At 40.3% G+C, this 6,722-nt stretch overlaps 1 long non-coding RNA gene across 7 annotated transcripts; it reads left to right on the top strand.

Moving 5' to 3' along the window:
• The first annotated feature begins 374 nt into the window (after positions 1-374).
• LOC127295220 (uncharacterized) lies at positions 375-6,340 on the top strand. Of its 7 annotated transcripts, none has more exons than XR_011743220.1 (10): positions 375-1,083; positions 1,204-1,365; positions 1,617-1,851; positions 2,714-2,882; positions 3,632-3,694; positions 3,779-3,854; positions 3,924-4,015; positions 4,106-4,162; positions 4,925-5,937; positions 6,031-6,340. It is a non-coding gene; the product is annotated as an uncharacterized lncRNA (long non-coding RNA). The 7 variants fall into 7 exon arrangements; XR_011743219.1 differs by having other exon boundaries at positions 2,714-2,908; XR_011743218.1 differs by having other exon boundaries at positions 2,714-2,986.
• Positions 6,341-6,722: the final 382 nt, after the last annotated feature.

Genomic DNA, 6,722 nt, shown 5'->3' with positions numbered 1-6,722 from the left:
CGCTGGTGGGAGGGGGGTTGGGATGGTGGAGGCCGCCGTCAGCCAGCGAGCGAGTCCTGACTCGCGACTGCTGCCTTATTCGGCCAGGCGGACAGAAAAAATCGAACCGAACGAAACGTTATTTTGATGATGTCACATGTGTGTATTATACGTTTTGGTGGGAGGGTAAAACGGTCCAAAAAAATGTTGGACGACGGAAACAATCCTCCCTTTATTATTAGGTATAGATGCATGCTAGCGGGTGGGTGATGTTTTCTAGCCCACTCTTCTGCCCGGTGATCTACAGTATACACATGTGGGTGTAATAAACATACATGGTTGTGCAGGGGCCTGGACATGTGTGTGCGCGTGTCAGTCTTCTTTCTACTCATTGGAAGGTATAATAGCTGCCCCCCCATGGGGGCTTCACAGCGAACCTCGCACGTGAGCCATCGGATCTTTACTTCAGTGTATCTCAGCCGTCCAGTTTTTTCACCGCATCATACTATAAAAGAGACATCCCACGGTGAAAACCCTAGAGGCTTCTCCCCACTCACCCAATCCCAGCCGCCACGCCCAATCCCCATGCGTCCTCCTCCCCCGTGCCCGGCGGCGCTGCTCCACCTCCCTGGCCGCCACCCACCTTCTCCTCCTAGCCCCGTGTCCTCACCTCGTCGGCCGGCCTCCTCCATGGAGCTCGAGCTTTCGTGGTGCTCTGCTGGCTGCCGTCAACGAGCTCTTCCTGCCGCTGCCGTGTGCCGTGTCTCCTCACCTCCGGCGTGCCTCCTCCCTAGGCTCAGCTGGAGGGAGGACGACGCGCGTCTCTCCTCTTCCCGGCCGCTGCGCGCCTCTCCTCCTCCTCTCCTCCGGCCTGCTTCTTCCTTGGGCTCAGCAGGTGGAGCACGCTGCAGTAGGAGGAGCAGGAGACGCCACCAGGGGCGCTTCCTCAGCGGGGTGGAGCGCGGATCGTCCGGTCCTCAGGCCGGCGAGGCGGATGCTGCGGCGCCATCGTCTTCAGCGGAGAGGAGCTCGATCCGCCGCTAGGCCGCCGCCAAGCCGCAGCAGAGGAAGAGCCGCCGCTGCACCACGGGAGAGGTCGGCGCAGTGAGTTTTTCTCTTCCCCCAACTGAATATTCTTCATTGTTGTAATTACCGTGTACGTATTCAAAGGATCCATGCATTCAGAGCTCATTAAGGCATATTTTCCATTGTTGCATGTTTCAGGATTGTGTGCAAAGAATTAGACCTGCAATGTTGTTATAGCGGTGATTGATCACCTGAAGCTTTTGTACATCAGACAGACGATGGACCTATGGCTTGCACATTTTGTTTTGACAAATTGTTGAGGCATTAAGCAATGCATATTTTATCCATGATTACTCTGAGGTATAATCTTCACTGTTACCCATTTATATACTTCCGGATATCCTCCAATGTTAATCTTCACTAAATTGCTAAACATTTTAACTTATAATCAATACTGAACTGAGCTCAACTGTTTTTCCACTAATGATTTGGCTAGCAAAGCATCTGAATCTTATGCTGTCCAGTTCATTCTGCCTTAGTTTTATGCGGTACACTTTGTCATATATTCCAGTTTTTACATTAACAAGCTTATCCTTCTTGCTATTTTGCAGCCGCCGAAGCTCACCAAGTTTAATGAGAGGTGATGGAGCGCTGAACGCGGAGATGCGCATGCGGAGAGGTGATGGAGCAGTGAACAAACAACTAACACAAAATGAAATTGAGTCATGGTTGGGGCGAGATTGGGCACTGAATTTTCTACTGGCGGAACAATTTCAAGATGCTAAATGTTTGGTTCTTATAATATCCGATGACTTGCGCTGGTTGGTGTCGCTCTTTCATTATTAGGTACGTTCCCTCAGTTACCTTGCTTCTTTTGCCTACCGTTTGCTTTTCAGTTTATGTGTGTTCTTTTCGTAGTAATGCTGCAGTGTTTGGGACTTGAGAACATAGCACCAAAATCATGTTCTCCTTGGGATTTATGAATAATAATGTTGCTGTCATTTTTCTTCGTCTGCAATTTGAATTGGTCTATGCTCATTTAAACTGAAATGTTGTCTCTCGATTCTATTGTAAGAAAGCTACTATGATATACCTATGTCTAACTTGGTCTTGAAAGCTTAGTATGGTGCAGAGTGTAACTATGGAAAGCAGTAGAAAAGAATCCTAATGGTTAGAAAATAATATTACATGATACGGTGTTGCACTAAGCTAAAATTCTTTGTATGAGTCAGGAAGAAACCTCATTTGTTTCGCTGCCCTATATAGTGCTGGTTCTAACTTCTAAGGAGCTAAAATGAGAATAAAATCATCCTTCCAAGACAAAGAAGAGTTTGATTGTGCACGTTGGACTGTTGATTTTCCATGTCTTTTTCGCTCTTAATAATGCTATGTGTAAGAATACAAATTATTGCTGGCTTGGAGTTTCTGCCCAGCCTCATTGAGATGCATGGAATTCATTGGTATTCCAATTTATTTGCATAGGATGCCCTGAGCGCAATTGGTGTTCGATTTTGTTTGCATCAGATGCTGTGAGTGCATCAATATTATGCGATTCTAGACTCCCCTGTTATTCTGTTATTGAAAATGCAGTAGCTTATATAAGTTGCAAGCCGATTTCTTTTATTCTTCTTGCATGTCTCATATTCTTCTTTTGATAGTGAAGTACCTCATATTAGTCGGAAGCTAATTTCTTTAGGTCTGCTTGCAGGTCTTTTATTGAAAGTGCAGCAGCTCGTATAAGTCTCCAAATTTTAGAAGTGTTCAAGTTCTTATGATCTTATTCACCAAAACTGCTTGACATGGCGGCTATTTGCAGATGCTCTTCAGCATTAATTTTGCACCCTAAGTCTGATACCTACTTTGCATCCCTCCCGCATGTACGCGTGTTCATTGAAGAAAATGTGTATGTTCGTGTACCGTTCAAGCGGTTAAATAGTAGTCCATTCATATTGCACTTTACCTAGGACTATTCCTTAATAAGGTAAGCTTACAACAAGGATGATAAAAAGATGTCACGTTATTCCTATGTCTATTCTGGGAAGTTATAATTATCTTGAGCAGCTAAAATCAACTAGCATAGTTATCTGAATTCTGTTTATATGATGTTACACGTTCCCCAAGTAAGTAGTAGTGCATGTTTTGTGTTTGCACCTATAGGGCTATACTTTAGTACTGCTTGGCTTATGTGCTATTCAGGTTGTACTATCGTACTATGCAGAAAATTAAAATGTTCTTGCTATGTATTAGTTAATTTACCGCGTCTACGATTAGGATACCTCAAATAGTTTATAAGCTCGCAGATAAAGCATTTGTTTGTTGGTTTATTTCTTTCTACCATGTTTAAAAAATAGGAGGGTAATTTTCCACCAGCTTTTCCTTTGCTCTGCAACAAACTGTGAAGGTCTATATTTAAGTTGTATCCATGGCCTGAGCAAGTTGCTCCTGTAATGTTCAGTTTTTTCTACTGCTATATATATATATAAAGGAATCATCTTATTCTTTTTGGTATTCATTTGCATCCAAATAGCAATTTGTTTTTTTTTTGTTTTAGTGGAGTGGTTAGTAGTTACTGTGTTCTTCTTGCAGTCTATAGGGCATTTACACTATGGTTGCTGTTTCTTTTCAGTTTGGCTTATCGATCTTCGTCTCGCATGGTCTCAAGTATTATCCTTCTTGATGTGTCTGAAAAGTAGGGACCAAATTAATTCCTCTACCAAACTGTGTTTTCTTTGTCTCAAGTATTATAGCTTATATCGATCTTTACTGTCATCAGATGCAGTCTTAATGTGAGGGGATGTCATGCTATCCGGGCCATTGCAGAACTAGGCTATTTTGCTAGTGCCTTAAAGGTGAATTATCCAATGTAGTTTCAGTTTGATTACTCTGTTTTCATGTTGTTTTATTCAATCATGATGCAGAGAAGGGAGTGTTCATTATGCACCAACAAATGCAGCAACCTCGAGTTTTTGGAAGCCTAGTGTCAAATTAAAAGTCATAGGAATCAGATCTGGTAACTGGAGTTGAGAGTAACTAACTACGTTAGCTAAATATGCAGGACTATAACTATGTATTAACTCCTATATTTGCAAATGCCTTGCAGGATTCAGAAGATGCCCTGCATCCTTGATATTTTATATTTGAATGCTTCACCCGGAAGGTAAGATGTCTTCTCTTCAACGATGAGCTTTATCCACTGTTCGGCATTTATCTCTCATGGCTTTTCCTGGTGCAGAGGACTTTTTTTGTGCTTCCCATTACAAAATTATAGTTACCTTCTTAGGAAGGTAGACTATTGGGGATGTCTTTATTTTGGAAAAAAGGAAGGTAGACTGTTGTATTTTTGGTCTAATTTTTCCAATGGTTTTGCTTCCAAAACCGCCAGATTGGTTGTCTATTGGCAAACTGGCACATCCGGAAGGGCAAATGTATCATCAGAGATTCATTAATTGAATAAAGATAAGAATGGGTGGACTCTAAATGCCAGATAATAATCTTATATCAGATAATAACAATAAACTTCACTCATAAGAACTGAGCCTCAAACTACTATTGTTGGCTTGGATGAAGTAGGTTACAGAAGCCTCAAAATATACAATTAATTTTGGGAGTAGGTTACCGAGCCTCAAACTACTATAGGTGGCTTGGATGAACTGAGCCTCAAACTACTATAGGTTCCAGAAGCCTCAATTTTGAGAGTATTGTTCCCTTGAAAATAATAGATGCTGCATATCAATGTCATGTTCCTTGCAAACATACCGCAGGAATATGAGTGCTTAACTTTTCTTTGAACAATTTGATTTTTAGGACAGATGCATGAGAGAGAAATAGAGCTAATATTTCTAATTCACTTTCAAGTTCACATGGGATGCTTTTTAACGTTTTCTTCCCCAAACCTAATATTTGTATATTTCTGCTGCAGCTTCTTCTTAGAGTAAGTAATTTTCAACAATATGGATTACAAAGCTTGTGGAGTCACATCAACTTATTAGGTAGTTCTCATGGCATCAAGTTACTTTATTGTGTAATGATGGTCACAAGTTAGCGCATATTATTGCATTTTATTTAGAAATTTTTTATGTTTTCGTGTGCTGCATAGTGGGCTGATGTCTTAAACTGAATTGCCATCATGGGAATCAGAAGATAGCTTTCAGACTTCACATAAAGAAACTAATTATGGCTATACACATTTATATGTATGCAATGGCTACGGGAGAGACTATGAAGGTTCCTGCTTGAGACTTTTGAATTTCCTGTTATATATTAAGTTTCATCCATCGTCCTTCTGTATTGGTGCTTGTTTGATTGGTTTATCAGGGAGGGAATGGGCAAGATGAGGATCTGGAACTTGCAGGTTCCAGTTCTAAGAGAGGAAATCATATTACTTAACTTAGCATTTTTATCAGTTTCACTTCATAGCATTAAAATTTGGGTACCAAACTGGAACACTACCTGTATATTTCTTAGCCCTCTCTATCATTTATTGTGACAATGGAAGTGCACGTCAGAGAATGTCATGAAACTGCTCTTGATGCTGTAAGACCATCTTTAAATATGTTACAAGGAATGGACCAAATAGTCTACAGTCGTAGTTATCTGTAAGATAAGTTTTTCGTAGTAATATGATTAAGTTATGAATATGCTTTAGATTTCCTTTTTTACATGTTCTAGAACTGAAATTCCAAATTGACGATCATATTTGACATCTTTTAATCATTCACAGGATACATATGCTCATATCCATGAATTTAAAGCTAATTAAAGAGTTTCGGATTCTGAGAAGAAACTGGCTAGACAAAATATTTATTCTCAGAGGTGATAAATTGCAGGTGACGACATAGATTTTATTTAATTTTTATCATGTCGCCCTTATGTGCAGGCCTTTCTCTTCAGTGATTTTCTTACATCAAAGATTTATTTCCACTGTTGCTGAAGGTAAATAACTATACCCTATTTTCATGTAGTCGAGTACTTCTCTATTTCCTGTGTGCACATTTGCTGAAACTTTTGTACTGCTGAGAAATGTAGGTTCTCTCCTCAAGTTCAACGTGGCACGTTTGGTCTCACCATCAGCAATTCAGCTTTGCATTATAAGTTAATAGCCTCATGGTAAAAAATCAATGATGTAGCCAGTGCCAGCCTGGTGAACACTGAAAAATATATCATCTACTTTGCTTTCATATGTTGTAGCATTGCAGGATGTGTTTTGATGTTCACGTGTGGTTTCTGTTTGATCAGAAAAAAAAAATAGACAACAAGGCATGTATGTTGTTGCGGTATAGTTCAGCAAAGAGGGTTTGAGAAGAGAAAATTGCTGGTTGTTGTGGTGTCGCTTTCACAGTTGCCCGTTTATCCTTTAATTTTGCAACATTCCATTTTGTATTATTTTAAGTTGGTACATCAGTGATCTAGCCCATGTAACATTACTTAATACAATATTTTACAAACTTTTTTATCAAAACCGCGAGCCAAGGCAAGCCCCAAAATATTCCTCTATTCATGAATGTACATAAGCATGTGCTACTTTGTTCGTGATTTTGTTTGTTTTATCCTAATTTCATGATATCCACTTTGTTTTTTAAAAGCTAAAAGATGAATTAATATTTTACACTATTATTATACAAAATGTAAATCAGTGCGGATTCCACGGGATCGTGCGCCAAGGCGCACATCTAAAATCTAGTAGCTATAATTTCCCTCATGCAATCGCTAATTCGACA

This window comes from Lolium perenne, chromosome 4 (assembly GCF_019359855.2).
Source record: "Lolium perenne isolate Kyuss_39 chromosome 4, Kyuss_2.0, whole genome shotgun sequence".
Lineage (NCBI taxonomy): Eukaryota > Viridiplantae > Streptophyta > Magnoliopsida > Poales > Poaceae > Lolium > Lolium perenne.
This window is presented reverse-complemented; position numbering and strand designations above follow the sequence as displayed.